The 19,505-nt window shown below is 38.0% G+C and overlaps 2 pseudogenes; one reads left to right on the forward strand and one right to left on the reverse strand.

Moving 5' to 3' along the window:
• Positions 1-8,477: 8,477 nt before the first annotated feature.
• On the reverse strand, positions 8,478-9,940 carry LOC131317859 (aspartic proteinase nepenthesin-1-like; annotated as a pseudogene).
• A 4,810-nt stretch (positions 9,941-14,750) lies between these two features.
• LOC131317561 (aspartic proteinase nepenthesin-1-like) lies at positions 14,751-18,819 on the forward strand (annotated as a pseudogene).
• The last annotated feature ends 686 nt before the right edge of the window (positions 18,820-19,505 follow it).

Consider the following 19,505-nt stretch of genomic DNA (forward strand, 5'->3'; position numbering starts at 1 on the left):
AGAACTCAGCCAGGGGCGGTGGCGGGAGAGGGAGGTGAAGAGGTTTTGGATTGATCGACTCGACTGTTCTACATTGACGAGGGTGGTCGTTCTATTTTTTTTTTTTTTGGTGGGTTATATTCATTACATTACTTGATAGGTCATTTAAGTTGATCCAATTGAGATCAAATTAATAAATCGGTTAGATGCGTTGAGACTCATTCTAACTCAACTAATAAATAGGTTAGGTTGGATCTATTTTTCAGTGGATGAGTTTGGGTTAATTAATGTGTTTGGGTTCAATTTGCCACCCTTAATTTTGAGATTAATATAAAGTTTCCACATATTGTCCCGTTCAGCTAAATAAACCAACTGGCTTATTTTTTTATCCTTATCAATTTTTTTTCGTATTTGTTAGTTTTTCGTCAATTTTTTGGGGATTATTGCATCGTCATAATGAGAGTAATCTAAGAAGTAAAAAACTCTGATCGAAATATTTTTTTTTTCAATAAAGACGAAAAAATTGGCTTATTGGCTTATTTTTGTCTTTATTCAAAAAAATTAGGTTACGATCATAATTTTTTACTTTTTAGATTCCTCTTGTCATGATGATGCAATAATCTCCAAAAAATTAACAAAAAACTAAAAAATAAGAAAAAAAAAAAAACCAGTTAGCTTATTTAGCCAAACGGGATTAGTGCTAGCATTGTCCTGAGAAGCAAGTTGGCTGCTACAGTTTATAGTTTATGGATGGAAAGAAATAGGAGGGTGTTTTAACACAAAACCTTTTCATCCTCCAAACTCCAGTTGGGGCCTTTCGGGTCTTTCTGATGAGAAGATTTTTGGTCCTATTGGTTGATAAGAGTGGAGTAATATTCTCTTATAGCATGTTTGTTGGCATCTAGCGATTGGTTGGTTTTTGTATAGTTGGGGTATGCCCTTAAGAGATCGTAATGAGTTTGAGCTTCAATAACAAAACGTCTTTACCAAAAATAGAAGAGTTTCAGTCATGGGCCGGTAAACTATGTTGTTATTTCTTGATTGAAGATCCCCGACGGTACATTTGAAGAACTTTGACAATGGGGTTTCTGGATTCGAAGATCACTCATGGTGTCAAGAAGCGGTGGATGGATTCTGGATTAGTGGGCGGTGGGAATGGACCCTCTAATCAAAAATAGACAAGTTGCGCATAAACTAGCCTGAGTACACGTGAGTTATAAAAAAAAATAGATAGGGGAGCGGGAGAGAGACAGAGCAAGGGGGAAAAGGTGGGGTGTTGGTGGGTGTGACTCTCACAAGAGCGGACGTGAAGGAGGCCTGCTTCCCCCCCCCACCCCCCAACACCCCCCCCCCCCCCCCGGCCCCACACCTTATTTCCCCTTTTACCCCTCCCCCCCTCCCCCTCCGTTCATTTACTTTTTTTTTCTTTCTTTTTTCCTCTTTATTTTCTTTTGTTTCTTTTCGGCTGAATTTTTTTTTTTCGTTTTTTTCTCTTTATTTCCTTTTATTTCCTTCCACTTTGAATCTTTTTTTTATTTTTTTATTTTTCAATTATTTTCTTTATTTGTTTCTTTTCCCATTTACCTCCCTTCTTATTTTTTTTTTGGTTAACTCAAATTCTATTTTCAATTAAAATTGACTTTATACTTAATAAATTTATATTATTTTAATTAGTTAATTAATTAGTCTTAATAATGAATAATAAAAATAACTTGTAATGAACAATAATAAATTGAAATAAAATTTTATTTTATTATAATTGAGTACATATTGTCAAAAGATTAAAATACATAAAAACACAATAGGTAACCATGCTACTAATCAAACTATTATTTCTTACGTTTAAAAAATTTGTTCTTTCTTTCTTACACAATAGGTTCAAGTCTAATTCTAGGTTTTGTAAAGTAATTGAGAGAAGAAAAAAAAATGTTTCAATTGATCATGTTTATCCGATTGTTTTTCCCCTTTTTTTTTTCCTTTATAGATAAAAAAAATATAGTTACAAAAATAAGTGTTCAAATTTTCAATCCGTTTGAACCGGTGCAAAGTTGTTACTTTTCTGATCATTTCATCCTAAATGGTCATAATAAATTTTTGGCTTCAAGGCCTTTCAATGGACACCCTAAGCGAGTCTTAAAACTAAATAATAAGTCTTAAGGTGTTTGTTGAAAGGCCTTAAACCAAAAAATTTATTATGATCATTTAAAATAAAATAAAATAAAAACGATCTTTGCTCTGATTTAATTGAATTGAAAATTAAAGTACTTAATTCTTGAATTATATTTTTAAATATACAAAAGGTGTATTTATAGAAATTAAATAAATAAGATATAAGTAATTAAATAAAAAATAAATTAAAAAGCAGGGGGGACCCGGGGGCTCTGCTGCCCCCATTGGCACAGTAGCCCCTACGAAGCCCCTAAAACGTTTCCGTTTTAGTTATAAAAAAAATAGAAACCAGCCATTTGCAATCCTATAGAGTAGAAACGTGATTTGAAGCAATATACTACTGAATCAGTTAAGATGATCTATGCTAAATAATGGTTAACAAATTTATTAAATTGTACTATAGTTAAAAAAAAGTAATCCTAAATATATATAACATTTATTGTATGGCCTTTCAATGAGCACCCTAAGACTCATTATTTAGTTCAAGACTCTCTTAGGGTGTTCATTGAAAGGCCTTGGAGCCAAAAATTTATTACGACCATTTATGATGAAATGATTAGAAAAATAACATCTTTGCACTGGTTCAAACAAATTGAAAATTGAAACACTTATTTTCGTAACTATATTTTTTAATCTATGAAGGATAAAAAAAAGAAAAATAAAACAGTCGGATAAATATGATCAATTGAAACACTTTTTTTCTCTCAATTACTTTATAAAGCCTAGAATTAGACTTGAACCTATTATTAAAGGAAAAAAAATTCAAACTAGAAAAAAAGAAAAGGAAATGAAATGAAAAAAAAAAAAAACAAACTGGAAAGAAAAGGAAAAAAAGAAAAGAAAAGAAGCAAACTGTATAAAGAAAGAAAGAAAGAAAAGGAAGAGAGAGAGAGAGAGAGAGAGAGAGAGAGGGGTAGTACTCTGGGAGAAGGGAGGTGGGGCCAGGGGGTGTGTCAGGAGGGATTAGCAATTTACACGTGAAGGTAAAGTTATAAGGTGGTTGCAATCAATCCTGGCATTAATAAACTCAATCGTGGCATTATCGCTAAGTTTATGAAATTAAACCAATTTGGGCAATTTCAGTTGTACATGACTTTTGTGGGTTGGTATCTTTTGGGACTATTTATCCCCCTAATGTAGCTAAATTATAGAAGTTGAATTGGGCTTATAATTATTGTAATATATGATTGTGGAATTATTTGGGATTGTTATTCCCATTAATACTACTAGAAATTGGGTTGGACTTATAGTAATTGTAGAGTTGTTTACGGTTTCATGTAATTCTCATACTTGTATGCTCCCACCGCTTCACAAAAAAAAGGTTTATGAAATGTGTAAGGAATTAGGAACATTTGTCGTGCTAAGAGCTAGTAATTGCAGTACTATACTGGATTGGATATACTCCATCTGGTCTCTAAATAAGTATTCGGTGCGTAAACCTAGGCCTTACAAAAGATGCATGTTTTTCGTTAAAAAAATTTAATTTTTTTTCAAAATCTAATAGAACTCATTGCTATTTATTTATTTGTGAAAAAAAATTTAATTTTTTTAACGAACCAAATGCATCTTTTGTAAGGCTTAGATTTGCGCGTCGGACATTTATTTAGGGACGGAGGGAGTAATAGATATGGTTTGTTTTTGAAAATTCCTTTTGCTATCTAAGTACTTAACAAACAAAATAAGAGGAATTGAAGAATAATAAATAATGTAACGCTCCGATTTTTCGAAAGCAATATAAAATAAAAACTTAAGAAAATTTACTAAATAAATATAATTTTTCAGAATAAAGTTTAGCTAATACAATCTCAAAAAAATTTACTGATTCAAAGTACATTAACTTCAGCGCTGACTCTAGGTTTGATACGAATCCCGAGCATATTCGATCTCTGTTCCTGATATTCTTTTCGTGTCGAACTGCATCATCATTAAATCCCCTCCATTGAATCATGCGCCCATTGGCAAATTGATCGCCGAAGCAAACGATTTGCCAGAATACAGACGTATCCGTGAGTCATAAATCACTCAGTAGAATAATCCAATCCAACTACCCCTCTTACTTTACAGCTAACAAGTAATTGGATAATAAGGTTGCGACAAGTAAAACAGAGATTTTTCCATATAAATCAGTTATTTCTATCCATTAACCTAATGTGAAATCTAATATCTCTCTACGAGATCTTTCCTCCCCCAACCGCTAGCCATGCTCGGTCCCATGAGATCACTTCCTTTTATTGTCGCAGATACACCTAAGTTATATACCGAGTGTGCACCCCAATAACTACAACAAGTGGAAAGTTTATCATGCCTGAACCACAACTAGAGTTCGCTTATCTTATACACCACTTCACAAATCACTTCACAATCATCACTGGACACACGTCAGTTTATTAATTCATCACTGAACACTCACCAGTTTCAATCTCATCACAAATCTCATCATATTTCAAAATCACGCATGTAGGCATTCTAAAAATAAAACTTTCAAATTCATCCATTACCTAGCATCGTCTAGGTGAATTCTATTCGCATACCACCCCATGTCTCCAGGGTCCAATCTAGCATATCAAGCAAGAGTTTGAACAATATGCATATTACCAAAATAATAATTGAAATAAACAAACAACAAGCGAGGTAATTACATAACTTTTTATGAACGGACCGTTACCCTTAATCTTGTATGATCAAAAGTTAATAACAATATAAGAAACTTTTATCAAAAATAAATAAATAAATAAATAATAATTTTATTCAAATATTAGTAAGTCTATACTTTTATTAGTCGATTTATGAAGTTAGATTACCATATTAGTGATAATATAACAGTGGGTCGAAACTGTACAGTTAACCATCTCGAGTTTAAAACTGCAATTTATAAATAGCGTATCATTAAATTTTGGACCAAAACAATACATTCAATAGACTAAAGGGGTTAACTATATTTTTAGTGTTAATTTTCAAAAACAATACGTCCAGGAACAGTGGGTTTTGAAAAACAGGAAAAAAACGTCGGATTATATGATTTCGATTCATGGGTTCGATTTTAGCAATTGAAACTTGTTAAAAATCCTCATGTAAAGAGTACATATACTTAGGGAGAAGTAGGAGAAGGATTAATCTACTTTTAATCCAGACAAAACGATTCGGTGGAGTCCGGTGGGTTTTCGTTTGGCGGCGAAAGATCGGTATTCTAGCAGTAACTTTGGACTGGAATAACTTGACCAAACCTCTACCGTTTTGGACAATTCTTGTGTCTAACGCGAAGATCTTGAAAAGCCCTACAACTTTTGTGAAGAAATCGAAGCCCGAAAACCATTCAAACTAGGAGAAAAGTGGGGGTTTTCATAAGTCACGTTTTCTGTCTGGAAACAGAAATCCGAGAATTTCACTGATCTTTGGACAGCGATAACTCTATCAATCCTTAACCGTTTTGGGTGACTCTTGGGTCGTAATCGAAGCTCTCGACGCCCTCTATATCATTCGTGAAGAAACTTAGGCCTAAAAACGACAACAACTAGGAAGAAACAGGCCGTGAACAGAGGGATGTGATATGGAAGAAAATTAAAAGGGTGTAATCCCTCTTTTCTTGTTTCTGTTTATGTAGTGGACTAGGAGTGTTGTATTGTAAGAGAGAAGTGGGGATTGTTGGGGATAAGTATGGAGGTGGTGGAATGCGGAAAGAGAGAGAGATATAATTTAGGGAGAGTTTGAATGGAAGTAGAAGATTGATTTTGATAGAATTTTGGTTAGATAGGATAAGAGATGAGTATGGATACTTATATATCTAAATTATAAATATATATCCTATATAAGTGTGAAAATAATATCAATTATACACATAATAATGTATAATTAATAATTCAATCTAATTAGTTATTGAATTAAGAATTTAACATTATAAATTTGTAAAAAAAAAAAAGGCAAAAAAAATTCGGATCGTTACAAATAATGAATACAAGGATATATGTAGGGGTGGGTATCGTGTCATGTCTTGTCGTGTTCGTATCGTGTAGTGTCATCTCGTATTCGTGTCAGAATTCTAAATCCTAACCAAATCTGTTTAATTTTTTGTGTTATTGTATCATGTCATATTTGTGTTTTGTGTCAGGAATAGCCAACCCCAACCCGCTAATTTCGTGTCGGGTTAGTGTTGTCATGTTATATATCGTGTCCTTTTATATAAATTCTTGTATCGTGTCGTATCATCTCGTATTCGTGTCGGAATTCTCTCCACCTTAAGCCAACCTTTTTAGGGTTTCATGTTATCATGTCGTGTCATATTCGTGTTTCGTGTGAGAAATGTCTAATCCTAACCCGATAATTTCATGTCGTGTTCTCGTGTCGTGTCGGAAATTTTCACCCCTAGTCATATACGTGAATCCTCCTTAAAAAGAGTAAAAACTACGAGAGGAAATCAAACCACTAAAAATAAACATTGTGTAATTACAAAACGATCTTAACTAAAACAAACATGAATCCTCACTGACCAAAGATCGAATTGATGAATTCACGTACACCGCACCAAGTGGTTGATTGCCACACGCCTTGAATCCACAAGTCCTTCGAGATACTTCCAAAAATCCACCGTAAGATGACTCAATTAGTTGAAGCAATGGTGACAAAATTTCCTAGAGTTATCATTGTATCCCAAGGTACTCCAAGACCCACAAGCAAAACCCTCTTTTTAATATTCTCTAAGGCCCTGTTTGATAACAATGATGATGAGTGAGATTCGTAATAAGATAGAATTGGAATTGGGATTGGTAATGAGAAAGAATTGATAATAAGTATGTTTGTTTGAGATGCGATTAGATGATGGAATTATTAATACCATGTTTGTTTCCTTAGCCCATGGGGTAGGATTGGATTGATAGTATATATTTTCATTTTTTCCCTTATGCAAAGTAGCTTCCAATACTAGTCCAAGGACAACTCTGTATTTTGGCATCAACCTACTTAGGATTAGATTACCAATATCAAGTCCCAAGGAGTATTATGAATCCTTCTCTCTAAAGGTCACACTACTCATCCCTAGGAATTATTAGTCCAGATCTATTTAGGTTATCAAACAAGGGTTTAGAAGTCCTTTGGAATTGGTGTAGTCCAATCCCAAGGGTTAAGAGAGTTATCAAACGGGGCTGAAGTCGTGAAATATGATACGACGTTGCTCTGTACTATTCCGTCCAAAAATTAATCCTCACAGACGTGGATATATATAGAATGCTTGTGTACAGTTGCCGTGAAGTTGCCATATACCGGAAACACAATTCCCTTGATTTTTCTTTCCTTTTAAAATTGCTAAATGTCAAAATCTTCGATTGCCTTGATCTTCCTTGATTTTCTTCCATGTAAAAGTTCAATCTCTCACATAATATTGATTTCTTTCCACTTCCTATACAGTCACTCTAAAAACAAAAATAAATAAAATACAACTCGATAAATGGGGACGAATAAATGTGTGTTTTGTCATGAAATTTGTCAACACAAAGAAACCGTGGCCTGTGGTCCTAACACTTTTAAATGATATTTAAAATCTCAATATCTGTATTATTTTCTTGGCTTGAAAGATTCTTTGGCGAATGTTTATGAAATCAAAATTTTTAAAAACCAACTAATATATCGTAATTGCCATTTGGCACTCTCATGCATGGCTCTCCCCTCCAAAAGTCACTCTAAAACAAATTCTATAGTTCTACGATGGAGCAGAGAGAGAATTCAACAAATCGAAGTAAAAGATGTTGGAATCCTTTATGAAGTACTGGAAGAAAAGATGCTTGAAATATTCATATCACTGATTTCATTCAATTAAGCAAACCACTGATGGAAACAGTGAGTTTATTTAAAGAGAGAAACTTATTTACGGAGGGGCCGTAAGTAAGCTATTCATGGTTTCGCACAATCAATGGTTGAGATTTTTTTTTAATTTTGACCAGTCACAATTATTTTTTACCGGTCAAAATTGTTTTTCAATCTGAACCGTACAAAACACTTTGGGATGACTGCAATTGGGCTCCGTAATTACTCATTTCCCTCCGTAAATAAGTTTTTCCGTTATTTAAAATGGGTTCCAAGGAGAAATCCGCCATAACTCACACTAACCCAAAGAGATAATTGACAACACTACAAACAAGAATCACTACAAGAAAAAGTATATTTGCTGACGAAAAAAATGGTGACGAAATTTAATTTTACTATAAGTGACGAAACAAGATTTTTGTCACCAGAAGTTACCATAGGTGACGAAAAACAAGATTTTCGTTTCCAAAAGTGACAAAAAATTGTTTTTCGTCAACAAATATACTTCTTCTCGTAGTGAATTTTGCTATAAAAAGGATAGGAACTGAAGATTGATGTTATTAATTTGTATGCTGAATGATGAATTTATTGAGGGGATTCCAGTGGTACAATACCGTAAATAGCAAATTAAACTAGGGATGTATAATGAATACAAGATCAACTAATAGAAGAGATCAAAACTTGTCACACTCCGTCGCCTGAAACATAAGGATTTCTTCGTGTAAGTCGTACACCACAAGAAAATTTTGCTGCTGCACATTCCCAAATATGGAAGAAGTATCATCCGAACCAACGATGGCCAAGCACATGATATTCGAATTCAAGAGCATATAGTTTTCCGTCGGGAAACCTAAATCCGCGCTGGTAAAATGGAATACCAACGAGGGTATCTTCACGCTAGAAGGATCGGATGGCAACTGGAAGCAAAGATCAAGCCCGGTGGAGTCGGAAGCGTCGACTACCGGAAGCTTTACTTGAGAGATAAACTCTTTCCTGACAAGATTATAAGCGCTTTGGGCCAAATATGTAAACGTTGTGCCCGAGTCTATGATCAGGCCCCCAGACCCATCAGCACCGAGAGCAAAAGTTGTTTTGTTTATGGGCAACGTAGTGCTACCAATTGTGATTCCTTCGAGAGAGAGATAGTAGAAAGTGGGTATTAGTGGGTTTTGAATTAAAGGAGTGATTTTGATCTCAGAACCGCCGTCGGAGGGATTTTGGGAGCCTATCAAAAGGGTACTGGGTTTAGTATCGCCAAAAGAAGTCAAACAATACGAGAACTCGGGCTCGCCTAGCTGGGAGATGAGCGACAAGGGTCCGCGCCCGAGGCCTATCAGGCCCTCGGTGAACCCCGCTCCCAGGTTAAATATACCGCAACCAAACGTTATTTTCGGCACTGAGACCTTCTCGAAAGCAAAGGTCTCGGTGCCTAAAAAAACTAAAGTAAAACCACTTCCGTATCTGTAGGCATACTCGCACCCAACGAACTGGTCGCATTCTGAATATGGAAGGTCTAGGCAAAGTTTGCTGGAGCATGACACATTTGAAAAAGAGGAGGATTTCATTGGGTCAAACAACGGCACGGGCTGAGGAACACACTTCAGACAAGGCTGGCATTGAGTCCATATGAGGTCGCTGCCGGTATCCATTATACCGTAGTAGGACTTTGCGGGGTCCCTATCGAAAAGCTCATAAGGTATTCGCCCACTCCAGCATAAACCGTGGTCTTGAGTTTTGGATGTTTGGCTGTCAAAACCATTTCGTTGAACTTTTGGAGCCTTTGACTGGAACGTTCTGCCGCCCGATATAAACGCTCAAAATGAGTGAATCTTCCACCCGAATCAATGTTGTTTAGAGTAATTTTAAAACCAGTGTTCATCAGTTGATCCTGATGATCGTCAAGAGCTTGACGTGACGTGGAAAACGCGGGTGAAATAGATATGAGAATCAAAGCTAGGGTAAGAAAGAGGAAGGAGGATAGAGATGGTGATGAAGCCATGATGAGTGGTGTGTGAAGCAAGACACATGCATATCGAGTATTTATACAGGGTTTAAGGGAGAAAAGTGTTGGGTGGAGGAGTATTGATCACACACTTATAATGTATGAAACTCACAAGAGAATTGCACAAACACACTCACATATATTGAACTCATTCAATCTGAAAATAACATACAAAGAGGAGGAATTTCTCTCTCTGTAACTCTCTTATTCTCTTACTCCACTCACATTTTTTTCTCTCAATACAACCTGTATTTTATAGAGGAACTCATACAATTGTTCATAGCCATGCGAGGCTTCCAAGTCTTCAAGCATGGGCTGCCAATTCCACGAATTCGGCTGAGCCAAGTCTTCAAGCGTGGGCTGCCAATTCCACGAATTCGGCTGAGCCTCATCCATTCCACAAAGTCCACAAAGGCTGCCAATTCCACAAACCCAATCAAGCTTACTGTTTATTTCAACATCCCCCCTTAAGCTTGATTCTCAGAGATTCTTCATTCCAAGCATTGTCTTCATTTTGACGAAAGCTTCATGTTTGAGGGGCTTCGTAAAGATATCTGCTGCTTGATCATATGTCCTGCAAGAAACTAACTCCACTTCCTTTGCTTTTACATGCTCTCTGATGAAATGGTAGCGGGTATCGATGTGCTTGCTTCTTTCATGATGAGTCGGGTTCTTTGCAAGCGCAACTGCAGAGCGGTTGTCGACATAGATCTCTGTGGGCAATTTTTGCAGAAAGCCCAAGTGCTTCAGCACATTCCTTAACCATATAGCATGACAGACAGCTGAGTTAGCGGCAACATACTCAGCTTCACAAGATGACAATGTTACAATCGCTTGCTTCTTGGATGTCCAAGTGAAGGCAGTATCTCCAATGAAGAAAACGAACCCTGTTGTGCTCTTCCTTTCATCCAAGTCTCTTCCCCAATCGCTATCTGAATAGCCGGAAAGATTCAGGTCACCGCCTGACTGATAGAATAGTCCGTCATTATGAGTTCCTTTGATGTAGCGGAGAATCCGCTTTGCTGCGAACAAGTGTAACTGATCTGGCGTCTCCATGTATCGACTGACTAGCCCAACACCATAGAGTATGTCTGGCCTAGTACAGGTTAGATATCGCAGACTTCCAACCAAGCTTTTGAAATAGGTTGGATCAACATTCCCAGTATCACTTTTCTTCAGTTCCAGTCCACTGTAGACTGGAGTCGTCACAGGATTGCATGTCTCCATCCCGTACTTCTTCAGTATCTCCATGGCATACCTGCTTTGGGAGATAAAAATTCCTTCGTCACTTTGCGTCACTTCAATGCCTAGGAAGTGAGCCATAAGTCCGATGTCCGTCATTTCGAACTCTTGAAACATCGTCTTCTTGAATGCTTCAAACATGGCTGGATTGTTGCCTGTAAAAATCAAGTCATCAACATAGAGGCATGCATACAACTGGCTTCCATCAGTCTCCTTCTTCATATAGAGTGCATGTTCGTAAGGGCACTTCTCGAATCCATTCTCTTGGAAGTACTTATCAATTCTGGTATTCCATGCACGAGGCGCTTGCTTCAGCCCGTATAGCGCCTTCGTCAATTTGTACACTTTGTCTTCATGACCTTTCTTCACATATCCAAATGGCTGCTCAATATAGATTTCTTCTTCTAGAAGGCCATTCAGGAATGCTGTCTTGACATCCAACTGGTAGATCTTCCATCTTTTCTGAGCAGCTAATGAGATTATTAGCCTGATTGTCTCCATCCTGGCAACAGGGGCGAATACTTCGCCATAGTCGATGCCTTCTCTTTGTTTGTATCCTTTTGCTACAAGCCTTGCCTTGTATCTCTGAACCTCTCCTTGAGCGTTCTTCTTAGCTTTGTAGATCCACTTTACTCCAATTGCCTTGTGACCTTTTGGGAGGCAGGTTAGCTCCCAAGTCTTGTTCTTCTCTATGGACTGAATCTCTTCATCCATAGCCTTCCTCCATTTTCCTTCTTGGGTAGCTTCCTCGAAACTAACTGGATCACAACTGATTTGCAGACAGAACATGGTAAAATCTGCATCCATCTGATCTGTATTCTGATACAGATCATTCAAGTTCCGAATTCCTCTGGGCCTCATGTCTGAAATTTCTCGTTCAACTGGTGAGGATGGTTCACCTTGTTGTGGTGAAGAGAAACCACGGGAAGATGCTGGTTGATCTTCTGGTCTACCAGGTACATCTCTGGTTTGTACCTGTTCTTCATCTTCAAGTGTTAGCTCCATATTCTTGGTAGCTTCTATTTGACCCCAGCTCCAGGATTCATTTTCCTCGAAAATGACATCTCTGCTGAAAATCACTTTCTGAGTGATGGGATTATACAACCTGTATCCCATCGTTCTGTCACCATATCCAACAAGGATACACTTAACTCCTTTGTCTTCGAGTTTGGTTCTGTTAGCCTCCGGAACTTTAGCATAGGCAATACAACCAAACACTCTGAGATGACCCACACCTGGCTTGTGAGTGGACCATGCTTCTTGTGGTGTCTTCGACTGCACATTCTTCGTAGGACACCTGTTCAGTAGATAAACTGCACACTGAACTGCTTCGGCCCAAAATCTCTTGGGCATGTCTTTATCTTTCAACATGCTTCTAGCCATGTTGAGAATGGTGCGATTCTTCCTTTCAGCTACACCGTTTAGTTGAGGAGTATAGGCAGGTGTACACTGGTGTCTGATTCCTTGTTGCCTAAGGAATCCCTCAAATTGATCTCCAGTGTACTCTCCTCCTTGGTCTGACCGCAATGTCTTAATGTGGTAGCCGCTTCCTTTCTCAACAAGAGCTTTGAACTCTTTGAACTGTTCAAATACTTCTGACTTCAATTTCAGAAAGTATACCCACGTCTTTCTGCTATAGTCGTCGATAAACGTGAGGAAGTATCTGTTCTGACCATTTGAGATTGGCTTTAATGGACCACAAACATCTGTGTGTACTAGCTCGAGAGGCATAGATGCTTTCCAATCAACTTGCTTTCCAAAGTTATTGCGGTGTTGTTTGCCAAGAATGCAGCTTTCGCATACCTCATTTGGATGTTGAATATGAGGTAAGCCCTTAACCATCTTCCTATTTGCCAACAGCTTCAAGCTTTCAAAGTTGAGGTGCCCATATCTGAGATGCCATATCCAATCTTTGTCATTGATAATGGCATTGAGGCACTTTGGCGTGTCATGAAGAACAGTTAGCGGAAACATCCTGTTCTTCGCCATCATTACTCGAGTTATCAGCTTCCCTCGAGCATCCGCAACCGTCAGCTGCATATCCTTCAGGCTAATTTGATAGCCTTTCTCAAGGAATTGTCCAAGACTAAGAATATTAGTCTTCATGTCTGGAACATAGTAGACGTTAGAGATGAATGCATGATCTCCATTCTTCCTTTTGATTATAATATCACCTCTCCCTCGAACTGGTACTTTAGAGAGGTCACCAAAAGAAATATCTCCCTGAACCTTTTCATCAAGTTCAGTAAAAAGCTGCCTTGAGCCAGTCATATGATTACTGGCTCCAGAATCAAGAAACCATGTACCTTGATCCTGCTCGATTGGGCTGTGTGCCATGAGACTCATTGAATCTCCTCCTGATGGCTCCTTGTCTGCATAGTTGGCTATTTCGCCAACTTGATCTGATACTGATCTTCCCCGGCACTCGTTGCTATAGTGGCCATACTTTTCGCAATTGTAACACTGAACGTTACTTTTGTCAACGTTCGAACGATTGTTGTAACTGCCTCTTCTGCCTTGTCCTACTCCTCGTGGATTATGACCTTGTTGTCCTCGTCCACCTCCTCTTGGAGCATAATTTTGTTGTCCTCGACCACCTCCTCTTGGAGCATGATTTTGATTCCCTCCTCTGGAGAATCCTCTGCCACCTCTGCCTCTGGAATTTGAATTTCTAGAGCCTCTTCCATGGGAACCATAGCCTCGTCCCCTCTGAGATGTCCCCCCTTGCTCGTACCTTCCTTCATTGAGGGATAACTTCATTTGTAGAGCTTGTTCCGGGGCTCTATCATCGTCTCTGTGCAACTTCTGTTCGTGGGCTTGCAGCGAACCCACGAGCTCTTCAATAGACATGGTTGAAACGTCTTTAAGTTCTTCTAACGTAACAACGATGAAGTCGAATCTGCGATCCAAAGATCGCAAGATCTTTTCTATAACTCTCGTGTCGGTGAGAGTTTCGCCATTTCTCCTCATTTGATTTGAAACCACCATAATTCGAGCATAATACTCAGAAATAGATTCTGAGGATTTCATTCGTAAAGACTCGAATTCACCTCGTAGTGTTTGAAGGCGAATCCTCTTTACTTTGTCAGCACCTCTGTAGGTCTTCTGCAGCTTCTCCCAAATTTCTTTGGAAGTTTTGGCGGAAGCGATGATCTCGAATGTGGCTTCGTCAAGTCCTTGATAGATGATGGACTTGGCTTTGCAATCCTTCTTTCGCTCGGCACGAGGTGTGGTCTTCTGTTCCTCCTTTAAAGCTGTTTCAGCTTCTTTTGAGGCGGGTTCATCGTAACCTTCTTCTACCATCTCCATAACATCTTGAGCACCCAGCAGTGCTCTCATTTGGATAGACCAATTATCATAATTATCCTTGGTGAGCTTTGGAATAACAGCTTGGGATGTTCCATTAGCCATCGAAACTAGAAATGATGGAATCTAGTTTACTGGGGTCAAAGTGAAATCTTTGCAACTTTTGAACTTTGACTAGATAACTTCAAAAGTACAGGAGTTAGACTGCAATTGAACCTTCGGTGGACCAGCTTTTATGGAAAGTAGCTCGGTAGGAGTAATGAGATCAGACAACTTGTCTGGTGGTGAAATTAAATGTAATCTTTTGTTTTTTTAAAAAAAACAAAGACACCTGCTCCTTTCTTCTTTGATTTTGACGATGGAACCAAAGAAGAAAAAATTGCTTCTTCAATCTGGAACTACAGAGACACACTGTCCGTCTGGCTTCGGGTGTGACCACTCCGGCTTCGTCTCAATGATTCGGCTTGGTTCACCAGACTTGTGGAAGATGAATAGCTGCGCTTTCACCTCCAGTCGGACGGCTTCGATCTTGCCGGGACTGAACTCGTCGGCGTGAGACGATTCAGTTTATGGAATCGAAAAACTGAGTGTCGATCACTTCTGTTTTTTCTGGTGGAAAAAACAGATGGTTCTTTTTTTTCGGCGCACTCAAAAAACTGGGCAGCACCAAAAAAATTGATTTTGAGTCTGTTTGAAAAATAGCAGGGCGAAGGTATGTTTTGTGAGAGAGATTTTTTTTTTCGGGATTAGCCTAAGAGCTCTGATACCACTTTGTTGGGTGGAGGAGTATTGATCACACACTTATAATGTATGAAACTCACAAGAGAATTGCACAAACACACTCACATATATTGAACTCATTCAATCTGAAAATAACATACAAAGAGGAGGAATTTCTCTCTCTGTAACTCTCTTATTCTCTTACTCCACTCACATTTTTTTCTCTCAATACAACCTGTATTTTATAGAGGAACTCATACAATTGTTCATAGCCATGCGAGGCTTCCAAGTCTTCAAGCGTGGGCTGCCAATTCCACGAATTCGGCTGAGCCAAGTCTTCAAGCGTGGGCTGCCAATTCCACGAATTCGGCTGAGCCTCATCCATTCCACAAAGTCCACAATGGCTGCCAATTCCACAAACCCAATCAAGCTTACTATTTATTTCAACAAAAAGCACCTGAACTATCAGCCAATTCTCATAAAAATACCTGGATTTTGAATAATGATAAAAAACACACATGGACTCGTCATTCCATTACCAAAAGCGATCACAATCAAAGTCGACCAGGTGTTAACGGAATAATGACACTTCTCACAAGTGAATTTACCAAACAGTCCCTAAACATCCCACTTTTCATAAATTGCAGGGACTATTTGGTAAATTCACATGGTAAAGGACAAAGAAAGTGGCGTGCGTAAATCAATTTCCTTTAAATTGTATTCCTATAAGAATGTCAATTTCTTATTCCGTGAGATTTTCCCAGTGGTGGACTAATAACACCATTATCTCCATGTGTCGGGAAGGATAGGGAGGGCCGGCAAGCAACACTGGCAAATAAACACTTCTTTTTTTATAGGTAACAAAATTTTATTAAAAACTCGACAAAGAGTACATCGAGAAAAAATCAAATACAGACCTCAGATAAACACTTCTTCCACGTAATCAAAAGTGAATCCATCGCTATGGTGGCACAGCTAAGCTATAGCTCTAGGTTTTTGAGACAGAGATCCGGAGAATCTGTAAGGCTCTGTTCGGCTTGGATTTTGAGACCCCAAAACGAACAAACCCATGAGAGGACGCGTCCGCATCCTCTCCAATGTTCTACCCATGAAATGGAGATCTCTATTTTCATTAAAAGAAAGAGGGGAAAAAAATAACAACAACAACAACAAATGATTGACACCGCATCTACCTTAAAATTGATGCACAGGATCATCAAATTAAGCCGGCCTTAATTAAACAAAATTATGTCGTTTTCACCAGCTAATTAAGTTCATTTTGTTTATAAAGATGCACGAAAAATAATATACTTTTATGGTACCGGAAATTGGTAATCCAATACCACTGAAGCTGATCTCATGTTATATTGATGATGGTTGCATCAATTGTTTGGCAAATATGTTTCAAGTAAATTAATTTGTAAGTCATAATTTTAACCAATAGTTTTTGGAGATCTGAGGTAAGTTCAAGTTGAAAAGTGGAGAAAAAAAATCCGTGGTTAATCATAAAAGATCACCTTTCTCTTTCAAGTCTGAAAATAAAAATAAATTTAATTCGTTGATCAAAACGGCACGTTTCATTAAATTAGAAAGACTTGGATGATCTCATGCATCCATTTTGAAGGTAGATGAGGTGTCCAGTGACGGAGTCAGGATTCAAACTTGTGAGTGGCACAAAAAAATATCGATAAGAATGTTTTGTTCACAAATCAAAAACTTAAAAAAATATATGTTTTTATTCAAACAAATTCAAACTTTTTTTTCAAATCTTTAAAAAAAAAAACAACTCATTGATATCTAGTATTTATTTTGCGGAAATTTTTTTTTTAGTTTCTTAACCGAAATAAATTTTCTAAGTTCTCATTTGACGAACTTGACACTATTTATAATATCAAAAAAGCATATGTGCTCTAATATTAATCAACCTCTTCGAATTCCCAAATATATTTTTCCTTTTTCTAATTTTTTTATTGAGTACATAATACCCACAAAAAAAAAAATTTAGAGGTGAATTATCCACCAAACAATAGCCATTGAAATTGGTGGAAGGTGCCGTGCCACCCTACCCACCCCTTAAGATGTGTATCATTTCTTAGATCAAATGAGATTAATTTCCATCCAACCCATGACGGTGGCCGGCCGCACCACCCCACTCCCTTAGAAGCTCCGCCCTTGAAGGTGTCGATCATTTTTTACACTGAGTGTAGATTTCCATTCAATCCATGAAATGGAGAGACCGCAAATCTTGAGAGATGTGGATGATACCTTAAATTATGGGATATGTAAAGATTTCTTAAGTTAGTACTTCATCTTTTAAGATTTGAATTGAAGGAGTCAATATATGGGTTGATGAAATTTTTTAGCAGCTGTAGCCAGCGATCCGAACTCGGGATGAGAACGACATTTTCATGATCATTCATAGAAACACAATAGAAAAGAAGTGAAAAACTGTGTTGTTTTTTTTTTATCGGCAGAAGATGAAATTTTATTAAAAAAACGGGGAATATGGGAATCCAACAAAAAGTTGGATGACCATCATGGATTTGACGGTGAGTTCCTTGTGAACTTATCGATAGGGACCCCAACAATATCATACTCTGCCTTAATGGATACCGGCTGAGACCTGATATGGACTCAATGCAAGCTTTGTTTGCGTTGTTTTTCTCAGCCCATGCCGGTGTTTGACCTTAAGAAATCCTCCTCTTATTCAAATGTGTCGTGCTCCAACAAACTTTGCAAAGCCCTGCCCATTTCAAGTTGTAACGATGGGTGCGAGTATGAATATTTATACGGAGGTGGTGGCTTCACTGTAGGTTTTTTAGCCACCGAAACCTTCACTTTCGACAACCTATCGGTGCCGAAAATAGGGTTTGATGTGAGGAATCCAACGGGGGCGAGGGGCTAAAGTTGAGCGTCGGCCTGGTGGGGCTCGGGCGCGGACCCTTGTCCCTTGTCTCCCAGTTGGGTGAGTCCAAGTTCTCATATAACTTCTTTTGATGGAACTAAACATAGTACCCTTTTGATTGGCTCCCAAGCAAGTGTGAATTCATCTAGTGGTGGTGGAGAGATCAAAACCACCCCTTTAATTCAAAACCCATTAATACCATTTGTTACTTTTTACTATCTTTCTCTCGAAGGAATCACAATTGGTAGCACTAGGTTGCCCATAAACAAAACAACTTTTGCTCTCAATCCTGATGGGTCTGGAGGCCTAATCATAGAGTACTCGGGCACAACATTTACATATTTGGTGGAGAGTGCTTGTATTCTTGTTAGAGAGGAGTTTGTTTCTCAAGTAAAGCTTCCGGTAGTCGATGCTCATAATTCCACCGGGCTTGATCTTTGCTTCAAGTTGCGATCTGATGCCGCCTCTAGTGTGGAGATACCCGCATTAATTAGTATTCCATTTTATGGATGCAGATTTACATTTACCGACGGAAAACTACATGGTCATGAACTCATGTATTGGGGTGATATGTTTGGCCATGGGAGGTTCAATATTTGGTCTCTCCATATTTGGGAATGTACAGCAGCAGAACTATTTGGTGGAGTATGACTTATCCAACGAAACCCTATCGTTTATGCCGACCGAGTGTTACAAGTTTTGAGCTCTCGTGTTAGTTTTTCTTGTTATTATGATGTATCTCTATTTTACTATGTATAATATGTGCCTCTTTAATTGCCTCAAATCCGAATACATGTAGTATAAAATTTATAACATATGTTTTTAATTCATAACTTTCGTACAACAATTCATAATATTCGCATATGAAATTCAACTTCCGTATGTTACGAATTTTTGTTCTACCAGGGTGATACGGCTGACTCAAAGCGATTCGAGAGAGTGCATACCGATATGGCCGGGTGTGCGTTGTAGCATTTTCTTGTTTCTAGCCTTTACCTATTTTCATTCTGTGCGTGTTGTAGTGTGGTTTGTGTGAGCTATGGTTGATTTGTTTCTCCTTCAATGAATAAACTCAATGGTTTCGTAAGTGGTTTACTTGAATTAATTAATTATATAATATTTTTCTCAGCAAATGATAGAAAGAGATAGATTAATCAATGAGACAGTTTAATCAAGGAGAAGAGTACAAAGATTATTGGAGAGCGGGCACGATGGCATCACAACCACGAGCCTTGATCCCGATTAAGTTGGCATGAAGGATATGGACAATCACATGCCACCGTCAACCCCAAATGGAGAGAGGGGAAGAAGGCCAAAAGCCAACCAAAAAAGGCAACGGAGAAGACACAAAAACGCTATGGTTTATGAGATCGTACATATTTCTGAGAG

Source organism: Rhododendron vialii, chromosome 2a (genome assembly GCF_030253575.1).
Source record: "Rhododendron vialii isolate Sample 1 chromosome 2a, ASM3025357v1".
Classification (NCBI taxonomy): Eukaryota; Viridiplantae; Streptophyta; class Magnoliopsida; order Ericales; family Ericaceae; genus Rhododendron; species Rhododendron vialii.